The following is a 21162-nucleotide window of genomic DNA, read 5'->3' on the forward strand; positions in this document are numbered from 1 at the left end:
TTTTAAAATCCACAGACTTTGGTTTCATTTTTTAAAATGAGTCATTTTGAAACACCAGCCCTAATTGTAGGACATGGTTCATTTCAAGCAGCAAAATTTAACAATGGATACAAAATAATTGTCACAGGGTGTGCCTTGAGTTTCTATACGGAATGCAAGCTGAACAAAAGCGCCAGCTGTGCACTCTCACAGAAGACAATTTAAAAACAAAAATACTCAAAATTTTGAATTCCAGATATACAGCTGTGAGCAACATTTACAAGGGAGAGGAGGGTCAGTCAGTAGCCTGCATTTTGCCTTCTAATTTGTGTTCTGAAATCTAAATCTCTGGAGATGTAGGAGAAAAGCTGAGGCACGGAGCCCTTTCTCGTGTTCGCATGAAGGGCTTGAGGGTGGGCAGCAGGGGAGGCAGCAGAAGCTCACCTTCCCCACAGAAGACGCAGGGGTCAGGACGTGTCATCCTGGCCCCCAGAAATCCCACAATGCACTGCATGAGTGTGTGGTGCATTGTGGGGATCTCCCCAGTGATGGGCAGTTGCCCATCAGTGCTTTAGCACCAGCTGCTTTGGGCCGGCGCTGACAGACATTCAGGTAAACTGGGTTAAGTGAGCGCTCACTCCCTTAACCTTGTTTAAGAGCCCAGCTTCTTAGCTGGGTTTGCTACCAAGGTGCCACAGGGACCCGGTCGGCTCCCAGTGGTTGCCATAGGCAGCCAAGCCCAGGCTTATCTTCCCTAGCACATTCTTGGCTGCTTGTGAGAACAGCCTCACTGTTTCCCATGATATCAACTCACTTTGATCCTATCTAGAGTTGAGATGTATTTGTAAAATTATAGAACTGTTCAGTTGTTCTGAATGCATTTAAAAGGGCAAAGGGGGAGGGATTGGCCCTGTGAGCAGCTGTAATATCTGAAAGAGCCTGTGTGAGTGCATACTATACAGGGACTCTTAAGAACATAAGAGAAGCCCTGCTGGATCAGGCCCAAGGCCCATCTAGTCCAGCATCCTGTTTCGCACAGTGGCCCACCAGATGCCACTGGAAGCTACCGGCAGGAGTTGAGGGCATGTCCTCTCTCCTGCTGTTACTCCCCTGCAACTGGTACTCAGAGGCATCCTGCCTTTGAGGCTGGAGGTGGCCCTCCTACTAGTAGCCTCTTGAATAGACAGGGTCCCCAGACAGAGGTGCTCTTACCCCTGGACATCTGATCCAAGTCCATGGCATCCAAAGTCCCTGCCCCCCCCCAATCCTCTTTAGTCTGTCCTGGGTGGTGTGGTCACCCGGCCGAGTATGACGATGCTTAGTTTGCAGGGGAGGGGGGCCCTCCAAAGGCCTTTAGGTCCAGGCTCCAAAATTACCTAGGTATGGCTATGTCCCCAGGGTGGGAGAGAAAGGGGGGAAACTGCCTTAGAGCCCCACAAGGCTCAGGGCTCCCAAAGTATTGGCTCTTATTGATATTTGGGGGTGTAGGAAATGGGTCCCCAGTTACCTTTGCAGTCCTGAGGCTCCTGGTCACATGGTCAGAGCTTCAGGCTACAAGCATACAGTTTGTACGTGTGTGTAGGTTCCTTCTGACATTACACTGAAGAGGGGCAGGACCAGAGCCAGTGGGCACAATACTGCTTTCCCTTTTAAGTGCCATCAGATATCACCTTAATTATGCTTATGTGTATATGAAGCTGCAAATCCCAACACCTGAAGTATACCTGAAGTCGTGTTTTGAATGACTCAACTCAAAAAACAGATTGAGGCTGATCAAAGTGGGGTGGGTGGGTTAGAGTGGAGGCAGGAACCTAACTGCTTCCTCCTACATAATCAGAGCCTCCACTGGGCTCTGCCATTCACATGCCCACGTGAACACTGCAGCAGCTTTCCTCAGGGCTGCATTAGGGAGCTGAGAGTCCTCCAGTATCCCACAATGCAGCGGAGAGGCAGCCCTTGGCAATGCAGCAGTGTAATTCTCCCTGGCCTGATTTCCACTGAACTTTTTTGTCAACACAGCGACCAGTTCCCGGGAGCTGCAGAAGCAGATGTGATCACCCACATGATTAGAAGCTGAGGTAGAACAGCAGGGGTTTCTGTTGAAGAGTGGGTGCAAAAACCAGGCTACCCAGTTAGGCATGCACTGGGAAGAAGAGGTTCCCGTGGCTCCAGATGAACCTCTAACCCTTGCCTGATTAACCCTCTCCTACCCACAAAAGGTTGGCCATGAGAACTACTTCAGTGGCTGAAATCCTGACTAAGGAAGTGTGGATACACCAGGAAGATACATCTGTGCTGCAGAGAGCTTCCTCAGCTGTGCAGTGTTGGCATGCAGTGAGGGGGAGTGAGTTTTGCCAATCTGTTCTTCCTCCCAGAAATATGTCTTTATGAGTCATGCAGCCTTCAAAGACATATTTTCAGGTGACACAGCACTCTTCTAGAAGCACAACTGATTGTCAAATTTGTGGGGGTGGGGGGCGCACTGCATGCACAGTGGAGAATCCCTTTGCAGTGCAGACACATCATTTTGGCATGTCCACATTACTTTAGTTAGGATGTCCGTGAAAGAAGTAAAAATAATCAAGGGATATAGCAACTTCTTTATAAGAAAGGCTTATGAAGCTGGGATTTCTTAGTTACAAAAACAGGCAATGACGGGGGAATTATACAGATTGATAAATTACGAATAGAGAAAGTGAATAAACAACTGGCAGGCGGGTGGGGGGAGTTTCGGTCCAGGGTCAGACCCAAACAGGGGGTGGTTCGGTTTGACCCTGGACAGTTTGCACATCCCTAGAGGGAGGTAAGTGATGTGCCGAGACTTCCAACCCACTTTTGGCACTTCTAAGTGTGTCCAGGCATTTCTTATTTGAAGGGGGCTACCATTAACTAATGGAATGCATGATCAAAATATGTGGTGACAGTCACCAACTTAGCTGTAAAAAGATTAGGACAAGTAATGGAAAATGGGTCTACCAGTATCATATTAGTTATTAGAATTAAATTGATTCTCTGAGTTCCAATAGAGGATATTTCTGAAATCGTTATACTGGGGGTAAACAACAGGGATGGCTTTAATAAGTCATGTGAGCTTCCCAAAAGGTTCTGGTCTGCCATTGTTGAATACAATGTCCTGGACCCTTGCTCTCATCCACCAAATCAATGTTTATGGTTTTAACTATTTATACCCTCCAGTAGCCTTAAGCTATTATAACCTCTAGTAGCTTTGCTCTACTCTGTGCACATGAAGAAGCAGGAGTTACGCACAGATGTAACAATAAACATTGCTAATATTGTGTTGGGGTAGGGAACCATTTGTGCCCCATGTCAGTATTATGCCCTTAAGCACAGGCTATGACTTGTGCCACAGCAGCAAATTATGATCAGACAAAGCTTATATGTCCAGTTATTCATCTGTGATGTTAGCTGAGATATTGGGCTGTAGTGGTGTCTGGCAGTGAAGTATTGTTGCTTTGAAATGTCCTTAATTTGTTCTCAGGCAAAATAATTGCTCCATGTATTACAGACTTGCCAATGAAATGCATAAAAGAAACTGGAATTAAAGTAAAATACCTTACCATTCACATCTGGGTGGAAAATTCTAACAGCCAGTTTATGATCTGCCATGTTTTGAAAAATCAACATAGAAATCACCTAATAAGGACTATGGACTCTTATAATATCTGTAGATTTGCAGTTTTTCAAACTTTTGCATGAAACCATCTTTTTTCTTCCAATAGGTTAACCCCTCAGGCAGTTTGTCTGCAAACAAAACACAAGTACACAAGAATGACAATTTATGCATTTCAACTACAGAGCCAGAATGAGTCCGACTTTTGCCTGCTCCTTCCCTCCCTCCCTGCCTGCTCTGCTGATGGGGATGGGAAGCAAAGGACTGAGCAAGAAGGTAGCAGCAGCCAAATGATGGGGATGGAAAACTAAGAATTTCATACTGGAGCAGCCAGCTCAGGTGTAGAGGTGCTGGAGCTGTGAGGCACAAAGATGTTCATTCATCATCTTTGGTGAAAAATGATGAATGAATAAAGAATCCACTATCATAGTTCATCTTTGTTCATTCATCAGCTTTGGTGCAAAATGATGAATGACCAGAGAATCCACTATCATTTTGCACCAAAACAATCCACTCTCAGAACACCTCAACAATGGAAAATAACAACAAATCCCAGTACTCCATGGGCTTGTCATTTTGGGAGTGGTTGGCACCCCAATGTGCACTACACCACAACCTGCTCTGGGCCACCCTGGTCCTGAAATCCCCATCACCCCTTTGCCCAATCTTTTTGAAATTTGGGTGGTAGCTTCCACCCATTGGGCACTGCCACCCATCCCACTGTGGCCACAAAATGGAGGTCTGAAGCCCCAAATTTTATTGGTTCTGAATCTGGGTGATTTGTTTTATACCCAAATCTGGGCAATTGAGCACAGGGGCAATTTGTTCTGTCTACAAATCGCCTGAATTAGCTAGATTCGGGTACAAATCATTTTGTACCCAAATCAATCCACACATCCCTAATTCTTTTAAAATGGAGATACTAAAGCTAGGACCGTGTGCACTCAAAACAAAATTTAAGGTCTCTCTCCCATAAAGGAAGTTGTCACTAGATATAACAAAGAATGCAATTTGCTGAAAGCATAGTGCTGGACTAGATAGACCTTTGGTCTGATCTATCAGGACTCTTTTACTTATGAGAAAGAGCCAGGGTGAGATGAAGCAGAACCTCAATGTACTAGTTGGAAAGGCTTAGATGGTTTTACACAGTGGAATTTGATGGAGTGTCTTGGAGAGGGAAAACCCAGGTTCAGACTCCTGCTCAACTCTGAAGCTCACTTACCTTCTTAAGCTCAGTTACCTTAAGCAACTCACTACAGCTCTGATCTTCAGGCTGAATGAATGTTCAGTTATACAAAACCTAGATGCAGTGTATCCAGGTACAAGGCTAATGTGAGCACACCAGCTACTTTTCCACCAGTGTCCTCCACATTTATGCCATGGAATACTTTCCCCCAGTATTTGTCTGCAGAGGCAGATGCCATTCCCAGTAAGAGTTTCTCCCCATGACTGGGAATACTAGGCACCCAGCATTCTGATCATGGAGAGGGGGGAACTCTCATTGGGTACAGTTTGTTGCTGCTGAAAAACATTGTAGTAAGTCTGAGTTTAAGACATGCATATGGAGTGTGTTGTGTGTGGGAGGAACTAACTCGCATATATACATTATTCCTGTATGTAGGTACACTGGCTGACATCCAGACTAAGTTACTAGTAGTAATACTCAGAAGTTACTATAAAAGAGCTCTTAATTTCAATAGAGACACTCATGAGTATTCAGTCTGGAAGGTAGCCATTGTACAGAATGACTGATCAGGACTTACCTCTTAAACTAATCTACGCCACAATGTTATATGAAGCCAGAAGTGCTCTCTGAAATTCTCCGGGGGGGGGAGCCTATTTCATTGGGTGTTTGTGTATTTAGGGTATGTGCTACTCATGCAAGGGTAATTCATCCCATTGCCATTCCTGATCCATCCACAGGGATCAAAGCTTTGTTTATTAGACCATCTTCATGATAGAGGAAAAGCTAAATGTTAATCCAAGGATGTTTCTTGTTTTCCCACTTGTGTACTAAAACGTTTGGGAAATGTAAGAAGCATCAGTGTAGATGACCTCTTAATATTAATGGATCTGGTGTAAAAAGAGTTCAATGAATATGATTAGCTGTAATTTGCATGGATGCAATCCACTGAATACTGCTTGAAACAAATATAAATAAATGAGTGTATGTGGGAGCAGTGCTTGGAGGATTTTGCTTTATGTCACCTTATTTTATTAATGAAAATGGATGGTGGCTATTTTGGTTTGCTTTTATTAAGTTACAAATGTTGCCTGCTGGTTTTTCTCTTGGGGCAAATCAGAAGCAGACACAGCTAAAGTTGCTCAAAGAAGCAGTAATGGTGAACATCGGAATACCCAAAGGCATGGATTGTGAAAGGGTATCATCAACAGCATGTGACAATGGCCAGTAGTACTAGAATATATCTGACTAGAATCTGATTAAGTAAATCCGCAAAGGTATAATTGTAATAGCCTTTTAATGTATTGAACTGCTGGCAATGCTCCTTAAATGGCAATTAATGAGACTGTATCAAAACTGATTGACCATAAACTTGAGCTTTCTTTTTTCTTGAGACAGGGCTGGCAAACCAGTTAGATGTATACACTTTGTGGAAAGACAAATTATCCGATTACAGTGATATTTATGCTCCAGTGGATGGTTCCCATTGTAACTGGTTCCTAATGACACAAGTTTTATTTGTCATTGACCCTATCCACCCCCAGAAAAGTACCTCCAGTGACTGTTGCTGGTGTCTATCTTATGTTTCTTTTAGACTGTGAGCACTTTGGGGAGAGGGATCCAGCATATTTATTTATTATTTCTCTGTGTAAACCACCCTGAGCCATTTTTGGAAGGGCGGTATAGAAATTGAATAAATAATTAAAACAACAACAACAACAACTTATTCTGATAAAAATTGCAAGAAACATAGAAACACCAAATAAAGAAGAAACAGTGCCATTCTGGCAGAAATTATGTGACAATCCAAGAGATTATAATAAAAAATCAGGGTGGGTGAAAGAGGTCAAAAAATGTAATCAAGAAATGCAAGATTGCAAACAATTCCAACAAACTGCAAGAGAAGAAAAACAAATCTAAGCATTGCATGGATTGACTACAAGAGAGCCTTCGATTCATTGTCTCACACATGGATACTAAAATGGTTAGAAACAACTGGTGTCAGCAAAAACATTCAGATATTTGTTTTAAAAAGCAATGAGCATGTGGAGTACACAGCTAACAATCAATGGCAAGACACTTGGACAGGTTAGCATTAGAAGAGGTATTTTCCAAGGGAACTCACTATCCTCTCTGTTTGTAATCTCCATGACTCCACTTTCACAAATACTAAACAAAACAGGCCTCAGATACCAAACATCTAAAACATCAAGTCAAATCAACCATCTGCTGTACATGGACGATCTGAAGTTGTATGGAAAGTCCCAGTCAGAAATCAAATCACTGCTAAACACTGCCGTATATTCAGTAGTGATATAGCAATGGAGTTTGGACTAGAGAAGTGTGCTGCATTAATAATGAACAGAGGGAAAATAAGAAAAACAGAAGGAATAGAACTGGCCAATGGAATCAACATCAAGAACCTGGAAGAGAAAGAACATTACAAATACTTGGGCATTCTCCAGGCTCATAACATTGCACACACTGAAGTTAAAAGAAAAATTGGAAGTGAATACATCAGGAGAGTTAGAAAAATCCTCAAGTCCAAACTCAATAGTGGGAACACCATACAAGCCATAAACACCTGGGCTATACCTGTTATCAGATACAATGCAGGAATAATAGACTGGACCCAGGCAGAGCTAGAGAAGCTAGATCGTAAGACCAGGAAAATCATGACCATCAATCATGCACTTCACCCCTACAGTGATGTAGGTAGGCTATACCTCCCTTGCAGCTCAGGTGGAAGAGGAATGCTGCAAGTCCATCAAACAGTAGAGGAGGAGAAAAGAGGCCTTGAAGAATATATCAAGAACAGTGAAGAAGATGCATTTCAGATGGTCCATAATGCGAAACTATTCAACACCAATGAAAGAAAGCAGGCCTACAAGAAAGAACAAGTCAAGAACCGAGCAGAAAAATGGAAAAATAAGCCCCTGCATTGTCAATATTTGCACAATATAAGTGGAAAATCAGACATCAGCAAGACCTGGCAATGGCTTAAGAATGGCAACTTGAAGAAAGAAACAGAGGGTTTAATACTGGCTGCACAAGAACAGGCACTAAGAACAAATGCAATAAGAGCCAAAGTTGAAAAGTCAACAACAAACAGCAAGTGCCGCCTTTGTAAAGAAGCAGATGAAACAGTGGGCCACCTAATCAGCTATTGTAAAAAGATCACACAGACTGACTACAAACAAAGGCATGACAAGGTAGCAGGGATGATACACTGGAACATCTGCAAAAAATACAAGCTACCTGTAGCCAAACATTGGTGGGACCATAAAATTGAAAAAGTGGTAGAAAATGAAGATGCAAAAATATTATGGGACTTCTGACTACAAACAGACAAACATCTGCCACACAATACACCAGATATCACTGTAGTCGAGAAGAAAGAAAAACAAGTTAAAATAATTGACATAGCAATACCAGGAGAGAGCAGAATAGAAGAAAAAGAAATAGAAAAAAATCACAAAATACAAAGATCTACAAATTGAAATTGAAAGGCTGTGGCAGAAAAAGACCAAAATAATCCCAGTGGTAACTGGCACCCTAGGTGCAATTCCAAAAGACCTTGAAGGGGGGCCACAGAAATCACCATCAGCCAATTACAAAAAGCAACTTTACTGGGAACAGCCTATATTCTGCAATGATATCTATAATAATAACAGCAAAAAGCAACAACATTGATAATAAAATTCAGCCACCCCATGTCCTTGGGAAGGACTCGATGTATGGATATAACGAACCAGTCAACAACACCTGTCTGACTGTGTAAATAAATAATAATAAATAATAATAATGCCACACAATACACCAGATAAAACTCTAGTCAAGAAGAAAGAAAAACAAGTCAAAATAATTGACATAGCAATACCAGGGGATAGCAGAATAGAAGAAAAAGAAATAGAAAAAAAACAAAATATAAAGATCTACAAATTGAAATTGAAAGGCTGTGGCAGAAAAAGCCCAAAATAATCCCAGTGGAAATTGGCACCCTAGGTGCAATTCCAAAAGACCCTGCCTGAAGAGCACCTCAACACCATAGGGGCCACAGAAATCACCATCAGCCAATTACAAAAAGCAACTTTACTGGGAACAACCTATATTCTGCAATGATATCTATAATAATAACTGCAAACAGCAACAACATTGATAATAAAATTCAGCCACCCCAGGTTCTTGGGAAGGACTCGATGTCTGGATAAAACAAACCAGTCAATAACACCTGTCTGACTGTGTAAACAAGAAATAATAAGAAATAATAATAATAATAATAATAATAATAATGCCACACAATACACCAAATATAACTGTAGTCAAAAAGAAAGAAAAACAAGTCAAAATAATCAACATAGCAATACCAGGGGATAGCAGAACAGAAGAAAAAGAAATAGAAAAAATCACAAAATACAAAGATCTACAAATTGAAATTGAAAGGCTGTGGCAGAAAAAGACCAAAATAATCCCAGTGGTAATTGGTGCCCTAGGTGCAATTCCAAAACAACTTGAAGAGCACCTCAACACCATTGGGGCCACAGAAATCACCATCAGCCAATTCTAAAAAGCAACTTGACTGGGAACAGCCTATATTCTGCTACGATATCTATAATAACAGCAACAACATTGATAATAAATTCAGCCATCCCAGGTCCTTGGGAAGGACTCGATATCTGGATAAAACAAACTAGTCAATAACACCTGTCTGACTGTGTAAATAAATAAATAATAGACTGTTCAAAGGACAACAGATGAAACTAGGAAGGAGACATTATACAGCAGAGAACATTGCTGTACCCCAGTCACTTGCAAAGCATCCAGTCTCACACTATACCCTTGAGTGTGCTTATTCTTCAAGATATTTACTTTTTGATGGGCCAGGGCATGGGTGGGTAGGGGGTAAGGTACCAGAGACTGGGAGCAGGGATACCCAGTTCAGGGCTGTCCCTCTCCCGATACTTATCTTGCTCCTACAGATGCCCTTTCCACTTGTGCCTGTACCCATCCTTGTTCATGACCAATAGGTCATTGGAATTGGCTGCTGCTAGCAGAATTTGCAGTATCCCATGCAGTGAGGTAATCTGACCCGTTGGGTACTAATAATTTTGGACAAGCATCAGTCTCTGTTAAGCAGTAGGCAGCCTCTCTGAGCTGAACAATGGAAGTACCCACTGTGGCTATGCATGGCCTTGGCTTGCTTGGGCATCAAGGGAGAGCAGATTTCACAATGGATGAATAGCAGTAGCTTCAGTTCTCATGCAAGGATGATGCATTTAACCTAAGCTGTTTTCTCTTTTTTTCCTGCGGAAACTTTGCACAGTACCTTTCTTAAGGTTTTTGCATACAGCCACTAGTGCTGGCTGGGTTCCCCGCCCCCTCCTTATGCCAATGATAGCTGCTCACAGTTATCAGCTCATTAGTGAATGTGATGCTTGGCTTGTCTAGCATCAGTAGAACCAGTGCAGTTCTGCACCACTGCTAATCTCTTCCATGTGGGCTGAACAATAGCATGGGGTATTGCGGATTCTGTGTTAGCAGCAACCACGTCCAATGACTCATTTGTCATGAGCAGGGATGGGCACAAAGGGGGAAAGGGGATATTGGTAGAAACAAGATAATTAAGCAGTGCAAAACCTATCTGTTTGGCCTGGCCTTTCAGGGTTTTAAAACTACTTTTAAACTGTAAAGGTTTGTCCTGGTTTTCCAGGGTTTTAATAACTGTTTTAAATGTTTTAATAATAGTTTTATGTTGTTTTTACAGTTTCCGATATAAACAGTTAATTGATTTTTGTTTTATTTTAATGTAAACTGCCCTGAGCCATTTTTGGAAGGGTGGCATAGAAATCAGATAGATAGATAGATAGATAGATAGATAGATAGATAAGCACTGTGGCAAAAGGCACAGGAACTGGGTATCCTGCTCCCAATGTCTGGTGCCTTACCCCTGAGCCACTCATGCCTTGACCCTTCAAAAAGTCAGGTCAAGTAAATATATTGGAGAAAAGGCACAATCAAGGATACAATCAAGTCAGCTATGCCTGCCTGCCAGTCGGCTGATGCTTAGGCTTCTAGCCCAGCCTAGGAGCCTGAGCAACTCATTGAAGTGGTAATACAGCTTCCCCTGCCTCACCTGTTCCTTCCTCGCATTACCCTGTCTCTGGGTTGCTGTTGGACTGATTCCATGGGCATTTGATCCCAGCCATGCCTGACTCTGTCTTCTGCTTCTGGACCTTAGCCTGACTGTCTTACACAGACCTTGATCCTAGGCTGTCCTTTGCTCTGCCTGCCTCTGTCCAAAACCAATGTCCCTGGGTGATTTACAATAAAATAACACATTTTAAAAGTAAACCTGGGTATAGACCCTGGCAAATGCAAAGTACAAACAGGAAGCCTATGACTGCAAATGTATTGAACATAATGCCTGAACTACTATACATGGGTACAGATTTTCATGTGTGTGCATTGTGCACAGATTATACATGTACTGAGCATTACATGTGAATAGGGCAAAAATGTAAACTTACTAATCATGTAACCACTTGGTAAGCACATCTGTAACCTCCTGCCAAAAAATGAGAGAACTTTGCTACAATGAAGCATCTGGGAAGTGATACATTTTGCTCACCATCTGGCCAGAGGTTACAGATGAGCAGTTTATCTATGAATTGGTACGCACACTGAGATAACTTCACCCAGAGTTACTTTGCATACTGGCAGGAATGTGGTGAGCCGAAAGAAGTGTGAAGGTTGAATGGAAATATAATTCCTATTGTATATTATGCCATAAACACCTATATCACATAAGCAAGCTGTAAGGAGTTTATAATCTCAGTTTACAGAGGAAAGGACGACAATAGAGTAAAAGAGGACAAGGGTCAGGGTTCTAAGAAGAAATGAATGAGAGAAAAGGCAGTAATACATACTTAGACTTTGTTCAGCTGTGGAATTGTGAAGGCTGAGAGGCTTGCCCTGTTCCTACCTCACCCCCCACCCATCATGATGCCATAATAACATGTCTGCTTGCCCATGCCCCTTCATATGCAGCGGCACACAATGCTATATAGTCCATGTGCCAGGCCCACACATTTTGGGCATCAATATCATCTCAGGAGAATAATGCTCCTAGCGATTTTTGGCAATTTCTACCCCTCTAGAGATGGAAAATAGGTGATAGCTTTGTTTCACATAGCTTTCTGTTAGGGATGTGCAAACTGGTTCGGGGGTTCAGGTTAGAACTGAACCCCACCACCCCCCGCCACCGATCTGGCTGGACTAAACCAAACTTCGCAATTTTTTTAAAAAAGTCTTTTTTTTTTTACCTGTAGCCCCTTTGGGAGGCTTTCTAAAGGCTGTGGGGGTGGGGATGTCTGCAAAGGTTCCCCTCCCCTCCCCCCGCCGGCCTCTTAAGTCACCACCACAGCCCATCCCGGGCTGATTTATTGGGCCTGCAAAAATGGTGCGGTGGCCATTTTGGAGGCTGCCACACATGCTCAAATGGCCTCTGCAAGGCCTGGCAAGGCCTGGGGCCTTGCAAGGACCATTTGAGCATGTGCGGCACCCATTTTTAAAAATATATTTTTTAAATGACCCCCCCCCAAAAAAGGGCACTGCACATGCTCAAATGGCCTCTGTGAGGCCTGGCATGGCCTAGGGCCTCACAGAGCCCATTTGAACATGCATGGTGGCCATTTTGTTTTCGGTGGCCATTTTAAAAAATTGTTTTTATTTTTTAAAAAATGGCTGCCACGCATGCTCAAATGGTCCCTGTGAGGCCCTAGGCCTTACCAGGCCTCACAGAGGCCATTTGAGCATGTGCAGTGGCCTCCAAAATGGCCACCGCGCTGATTTTTTTCAGGCCTGAATGGGCCAAAAATCAGCCCATCACCACCGGGCTGCAGTGGTGACTTAAGAGGCCGGTGGGGGGTGGGGAAACCTTTGCAGAGACCCCCCTAGTGGCCTTTAGAAAGCCCCCCAAAGGGGCTACAGGAAAAAAAGATTTTTTTTTTTTTTTTTTTAAAAAAAATCTCTGCACTCCCCTGGACCAAACCGAACCTGTGGGGGGCTTCGGGGGGGGGGGGTGCCGGACCGAACTGGCCCGGTCAGGTTCGGGTGCAGTTTGCACCCAAACCGTACCAGGCCAGCCAGTTCCATGCACACCCCTACTTTCTGTATATTATCATATCTTCTTTTCTCCTACCCCCACATTATTAAGGTAAAATCATAGTTATTTTTACACAGAGGAATGTGTTAGGGTCAGGGTTAGGGTAACAATAAGCAAATTGTACATTCCTGCCAATTTTCATTTCCATTCATCTGGTAACCCTGATAACACTGTATACCTTGTATATACCTTGTGTGTGTATGTGTTTTAAATTAATGCTTTGGCCCCTGCAGGCCCAAGGGTCAGGGCAATCAAAGCATGGGAACACTGAAAATTTGAAGCATTGCCATTCTGTTGCCTGTTCTCCATCCCTATGAGTGTAGAGTCTGTCAAAAACTATAGTGAGCATTTATTGCCTCCACACACACACCCCAGATGGTACTGACCACCTTAGCTGGCTCATGTACTAATAACATTAAATGCATCTTGAGAAGGAGCCATCCATTTTATCAGGTTGTCTGCTGAGAGCTTTGTTTGCTTCCTTCACCTGCCCCTCGAATGATTCATTACCTTCTCCATGGAATGCAAACATAGATCAAGCACTGGGACAGGTTGCCTATGGCTGGTGCAGGCCTGTAGTGGATCACTGCTTGCATTAAAGAATAATGAATGTTTTTGTATGTACATTTTGTTAATAATGAGGCCAAAGCTGCCCTGAGCCATTCTGGAACCTATAGACGTAAGAAAAGTCTATAACAGTAGAATATATTCACTTCTCTTTTTCCAGTACACAATACAGCAGTGAATTCGACCACCTACCTTTGCCTTCTCGAGAGAGCTTTTGGTAGGGCAAAAGGATACATAACATTCTGTGACATTCCATTGTGGGGCACCCCAGTGGTGAGAGAAAAGATGTTGACAAGTCGTTCATCATTTTGTGTTCCTTTAAAAGAATGAAAACGATCCAAAATATGTTGAATGGGCCTTGCTTCCCCTGTTCTGGCTTCTTCAGCATAATATCTCCTCTCAAGTATTAAAGTCTTAAAAATAACACACTTGCTGATCCACCAGTTTCATTCCCTTTTTTCCAGAAGTAACATTTCACCACAAGGGTAAATGAGAATAATATATCCTGCCTTGCACTAAGGGAATTCTTATTAGGGCAGAAAGCACCAATGGATGGAAGCAGCAGAAAAGAAACTATTTAATGGGACAAAAGTTTGCTGAAAGATGGGAGATCATAGCAGGATTGCTGGGATTTTTTTTAAGGTACCAAATAAGCAGCTTCTAGGCTCTTATTTTACAGAAATTCCCTCCTGCTGTGCTAATGAGGTGAAAAGTGACCTGCCTGCTTAAGTTCTGGCTCCATACTTAGTAATGGTGTGACATGCTGAATAGCTGCCTTCGTGCACTGTATTTTAGATTAGAACCATACTTGAAATATAAAACAGATGTTCCTACAGTCTCAAAAAGAGCCTATATGAAATTTCAGCTCTTTTTTTCCTTTCCTTATTCACTGCATCACAGCAGATCTCATGCTGAAACAGCAACATATTCTTCCCATTAATTGTCGCTGGACGTTTAATGGGGGGGGGTGTGCCTGCTTAATAGCATTCAACAGAATACCCCTGCAAATTGCACACAATTCATTTACATCAATTCATTTACATCAATCTATGCAAGATATGGACAAGATGTGAAGGAGGCCAATTTAATTTTCAGTTCCTCTACATTCTCCTCCCCTGATGTCACATTTTTTCTTCTTCTCTGTGGTGATTCAGTATAAGCATTGATGAACAGCTTTAAACAGGGCTGAGTTGGAGAGTACCTATGATATTGAAGTGGGTTATGGTGCAAAAGACAAGCTGTCCATGAAGTTTCTGGACAGAAGTTTTTGTTTCCTTTCTTCACATAGTAGGCACTTCCAGATGACAAAAAAGAGCACTGGAACACTGCCTTTCCTAACACAATTTCACTTTGAAGTCTGTACATTTCATCAGGCTTCCAGAATCCTAGGCAGCAGGAATCTACACTCTGTTCTCATGTGGAGCAGGAGCCTACCACAATTTTCTCAGTGCCATCTGCTGGCTAGCTCTTGCTTTCTGTGAAGAATCACCTTTTACCAGAAAAAGAAATCAGTTTTTCATGGAAAGCAAGAGCTGGCCAGCAGGTGGTGCTGAGAAAATTGCACGAAGATCCTGCTGTGTTTGGCCAGAGCATGTATTCTCACTACCTAAGACTCTAGAAGTCTGCTGAAATGTGAGAAAGAAAGTGAAAACATGCATGGAAAACCATTGTTCCAGTGCTCTTCATTGCTGTCTGGAAGTGCTCATAGAGAGCATGTTTCGGGGCATCAACTGTTCGCTTCTCCTACATCCTTCATGTTCTCAGTATCATCTTTCTAAAGCAGATCCATGGCAACTGGAAAACATTATGAGGAAATTAATATCTCTGATTTGGAGAAATAAATAAAAGAACACATAACTTACTCAAGTACTAGGGATGTGCGAAGCGTTTTCGATACAAAACGTTTTGTACCCAAAACAGCCTGTTTCGGGTGTTTTGTAGACAAAACAAAACACCCATTTTCCAGATCCAAAAGTTTTGTATACAAAACAAAACATCCCTGTTTCGGCTACAAAACATTTTGATGTTTCAGACCTCCATTTTATGGTGATCTCCGAGTCAGTCTCCATTTTGTGTTTGACATCTCTTTGAATTTTCCAGCCTTCTGACCAGAGACCTAAATCATGGGCTGACCTACTGACAATTCCCTCCTTGATCCCCATTGGCTCTTTTGCTTCTTGCCACTCTTTACTGACCCCACATTGGCCAGGGGAAGGGTTGCTAACCCATGGGGTGCTGGGTTCTGTTGTTTCTGTATTGTTCTGAGTGTAGATTCTCTGGTAGCATATGAGAGTGGATTCTTGTTTTTCACTGAAAATCTCATATGCTACCAGAGAATCTACCATGAACACCTCAGAAACAACAAAACCCAGTACCCCATGGGCTTGTGGGTATGGGGGTGGTTGGCACCCTATGTGCACTACACAACCCCCTGCTCTGGGCAACCCCAGTGCCCCCCAAGTGGAATTATGGGGCTGCTGAAACCTCCATTATTCCCTATGGGAGAAATCTTAAAGACACATAAACTTCAACAAATGACAAAAAATCAGCCCTTTGCCCAGTTCCTTTGAAATGATTCTGGAAGTTTCCTTGCCCCCATTGGGCACTACCACCCACCACACTTCACTCTGGGTCATCCCTTTCCCCTTGATTTGAAGCAATACATTTGCTGGAATCCCCATTATTCTCTATCGGAAAATTCTTAAAGATGTTTAAACTTTAAAAATTCACAGAATATCAGCCCTTTGCCTAAAACCTTTGAAATTTGGTTGGTAGCTTCCACCCATTGGACACTACCACCACCAACCACTCTTTTTGCCCTGGGACCCTTTTTAAAAATCGAAATCAATTCAGAATCAGAAAATTTGGCTACAAAACAAAACAGGGCTGGTTCAGATTCAGAAAATTTGGGTACAAAACAAAATGGGGGTGTTTCGATTCTGATACAAATCGAAACAAAAAAATTCCAACACTCCTATCAAGTACCAAAGGGGAAATGGAGTCTTGTGATGAGTAAGGACTAGTTCACACCTCAGTAAATGGCTTCACACAATTTGTCCCAAATGACTTGAGGGAGCCAGTGTGTGAGTCAAGCCTTCAGGAGATCCAGCTGCAGATTCATGGTGATGCCATAACTGTAATAATAGAAAAGTATGCCCCTGCAAAGCTTTGTCTACATTAATGGAGGGCTCAGTTTATATACTGTCCTTCTGCATGCAAAGTATTCCTGAGCTCATTGCATGAAGCCTTTCTTTCTCCCTCCCTCTTCCTGAATGATGCAGCTCTTTTAATATATTTACACTAAAGCAGTTACATTTCTGATTAATTTATACAATGCAAAGCATTATTTAAAGCAGCATTAATCTGCCCTAAATGACAGTGATGAGAATAAAGTAGTTAGACTTGTAGAATACCAAACTCGGCTTTTGTCAGATACTGTTGAATACACATTAATATGCATGAAGTTGGTAACACTGTCTGCTGATTTCCATTCTGTCCTGTTCTGTGAAATGCCACTATTAAGGAACTGCAGTTAGTCTAATTTTCAAGGGTGGCCATTTCAGGACCCCCAAAAGGGCCACTCGATCTCTGAGACCACCTCTGTGCCCATAGACTTTGTGTGGTGGTGGTGGAGGAAGAGGAGGAGGAGAAGGAGGAGTACCACATTTCAGGGAGCCCTCAAGAAACCACCCTCATGCCCCCCTCCTACCTCAGCAGGCTCTGAGAGGACTTGCCCAGGTAGGAAGGGGACCTACCCAGGTAGGAGAGGTTCCATGCGGACAGTTTCCTGAGGGCCTCCTGAAAAAACCTGGAACCAGTCCTGACTACGAGGGGAAATGGCCAAAGATATATGGCAGACATACACCCAATACTGGTGGTTATGAACATTCAAAATATGCAGATTGGGGGGGGGGACCTCCTTCATGAGATTTTTGCACAAGCTACAACTCTTCTTTTTGAGTACAAAACATGAATCTTGATGGATTTCTATGCCTCCTCTTGAAACATGAAAGCTTCACTGTCTTACAAGATATGCAGTGTGACAGAGACATACTGTAATAATCTACCCCGGGGCTGCTGCAGACTTAGAAGCAGCTCCACACTGTTCAGAAGTTGTGGTTGTGCAAGCAATGCTGCCACTGTTTCCCCCATTCACTAAAGTGGGGGGAAGTGTAATAGTACTGCTGGCAAAAGTAGTTTGCTCTCACCCTTGAGTACAAATCACAGCAAAAGGGGGAAAGTTAGTAGCTCTGGGGAGTCAGGGAATGATGAAAATCCAAGCCATTTTGGAGAGCAGAATCAGCAGCCTAGGGTTAAACTAAATATTCAGTCATTCAGGGGTGGGACTACAATTGGGCAGCCACATTCAAGGAATATGGGCTCCTGGGGAACTGGAGCTGCTGTCACAGGCCTCACAATTTGCCTGCACAGTTTACCCACCTTGCCCACCTCCCTGTCACTTGCCTGCTCCTCTTAGCCACTCTGATCACCAGCCACTCTTTGGCCCCTACTAACTGCCAACATGGCCTGTCTTCACCCCTTTGCCTGCTGGCCGATCTGATATAATGACTAGGGCTGTGCACAATTGCAAATTTTGAGAGCGGGTCCAACCTGATCCTACAGATGTAAATTCCATGTCTTTTCATCTTTTTAGACTGTCAGGTTCGGGGACAGTTTTTATTCTCAACCATCCAATTAGAATTTAAAAGTAACTGGGAAATATTCATTATGTGAAACCTGTACGAAAAGTAATGTGACACCATAGAATCACAGGGGAAGCGATGTAACCGCCCAGAGACAAAAGTTTGGGGCAGTATACAAATTTTAACAACAACAACAACAACAACAGAGAATCTTAGGAGAAACCCCAAAATCAGCCGCTTTACTTTTTGAAATGCAAGTTAAAGACCGGCTTAATGGATAGATAGATAGATAGATAGATAGATAGATAGATAGATAGATAGATAGGCAATCAGGCAAGCATGTGGGCAGGCAGATAGATGCTCAGAGATGCATTTTTTAAAAACCCAGCCACGATTGGCTAAAAAATAAATACATGTGGAATTCTGCCACCATTTGGAGATCTGAATGTTTTGAAATTTACCGTAACACATCGGAAGAAACTCTGAACTGACCTAGCCTTTCCAAGGTTCGGTTCGGGTTATCTTGAATATCGTCCAAAGTGGCCTAAATCAGAGCATTTCTAGCCTTCCCGATCTGAACTTGCATAGCCCTAATAATGACATCAACACCGGCGCCTGGTGTGAAGCAACGAATCAAGCACGCTGAGGTGAGTGAGGTAAGTGGGGCAGATGAGTAGGCGGGCCAAGGTGGAGTAGCAGCAGTGGCAGCAGAAGTGGCAGCTGCAGTGGCAGCAGCAGATGCTCAGGCAAGCGAGGGGGCAGGTGAGGTAAGAAGGTGGCTGTTGCAATGGCAGCACGGCTGCAGAGACTGAAAAATGGGGGCACTGCTCAACTACTGAACATGAAGCACAGAGCAGAGTGTGAAATAGTTCACCTCCTGCTGCCAAAAATCTCCCTGGAGATTGCTAAATATCTCCAAAGCAGCTACTTGATGCAAAAATCCACTTTGGGAGCATATGCAGTTCCAGGGACAATTTCCAACAGGCAAATGGGACAACGTGAAAGATTTCATCCCCACACCCTGCATACCATAACTCTGCTCTGGATCTGCTCTCTCTGACTGTTTTAGTTACATAAGAGGAGTTTTCATGGTTTAAGTGGATCTATGGATGATGCATTTAAGAGAACATCTTGTTGGTCCCTGAACTTGATTAATTAGAATTAAACTAGGGGGGATTAAAATACTCAATTAAATCTTTTTAATCCAACAGCTTTCATTGAGACTTTGATCACTCCTACTTTCTCTAGATTGCACTCTAGGTTTTATGACTGGAAATCCTAGCAATCTTTAAGGAAAATACATTAGGATGGTTTGTAGAATCCTGGTGAATGTTTCATAGGGATGATATATTTTTATGCTGCTTCAGTTACACAAAGTATTTTCAAATTGTGGTCCTTTTCAACAGTCCTTGAAAATAGTGAATAAGGACATGGTCCATTTATAGCTCTAGCATTTTGTTCTCTTCTTTACCCCTTGCCTGTTGTGTGGTCATTTCAATTATTTGTACTGGCTTTTCCTCCTAGCCTTTGACTTTGTTGTTTCTTTACACTCTGCAGACAGTAGCAGCTATCTCTGGTGAAGTGTCCTGAACAATTCATTGATCCCAGCTGGAACTTCGGGGGACTCGTCTAGTATAAATAATACAATATCTCTCCAACATACATACATACTGGACATACATTTATAATAGGAGCTTCCACACTGCTGTGGTAAGTTCATGGATTTTGAAACCAAACTGGTAAAATATAGGCACATTTATATGCATGTGTACTGCTTCTGCTAAAAACCAGCTGCTGCTTATATATAGCAAAGTTGACAATTACACCAACCCAATTACACCAACCCTTAAAGGCCAGCAAACAGGATAGCCGTTGAAAAGACAGCTTGGTCTGAATCCGAAAGCTTCATTTACAATAAGTCTTCGTGTTTAAACTTGCAGGCTACATGTTGAGAAGACGCCGTGGGATTCTTTTTCTTCCTCGTAATTAGAAGGTGTCTTGTCAACATCATTTCACCAATCAGAAATAAGGCAAGATATCCTGCAACTTGTTGACAGTTAAGGTTGCAAAGCTGCCTTCATTAGCAGGCAGTCTAGTAAAGGCAGCATAAGGAAGGCATTAAAAGATAAAAGCAACTTGCATGTTGAAATGGTGATTGCTATATAGGGGAGAAAAGCTGCCACCTGATAGAACAGGGGTGGCCAGCACTTTTGGAAAGCATGCCACTAGTCAGTATGTGATAATGACCCACTGCCCATTAAGGTCATCTGAGGAGGTCCGTCTCCAGTTACCGCCAACTCGTTTGGTAGCTACACAGAGACGGGCCTTCTCGGTCGCTGCCTTAAGATTGTGGAATGCGCTCCCTGCTGAGATACGATCCTCCCCATCTCTGGCAATTTTCAAAAAACACCTTAAAACCCATCTTTTCACCCAAGCTTTCTCAGCTTCCTAAAAAAAAGAGGGGGGGGGTTTAATCTATGGTTTACTGTTAAATTGTTTTTAAGTTTTTTGTATATGTTTTAATATATACAAGGTTTTATGTTATTGTTAACCACCCAGAGATGAAAGTTTGGGGCGGTGTACAAATTTGATAGATAGATGGATAGATAGAGCCTCTCTGATGCTCATTATAGTACCCTCTTTGATTTATGGGAATGCCAAAAATAATCTGAGCAGAGGAGCATGAAAAGTAAATTCCCAGTTTATAAAGAGCCATCCCATGTTGATCTGGGTCCAGAGATTAGGGATGTGGCCAGACCAGTTTGGTACCTCCTTAGGCCATGTGTGGCGGCCACATGCATGCTGATACTGCACGCAGTCTGCTGGTAGCAGTGCTGCAGTCATGCGCTGCAGCCACTACTACAGCCACCACGGCATGGAATGCCTTCCTGAAAGAAGTTTACCTGTTCACTTCTGCTCATCTTCTTATATCAGGCTTGTATTTTTGTATTACGTTTTAAATGGAGCAACAGCTGTGTCCATTACTGGAAGAGGA

The sequence above is a fragment of the Hemicordylus capensis genome, chromosome 3, assembly GCF_027244095.1.
Source record: "Hemicordylus capensis ecotype Gifberg chromosome 3, rHemCap1.1.pri, whole genome shotgun sequence".
Lineage (NCBI taxonomy): Eukaryota > Metazoa > Chordata > Lepidosauria > Squamata > Cordylidae > Hemicordylus > Hemicordylus capensis.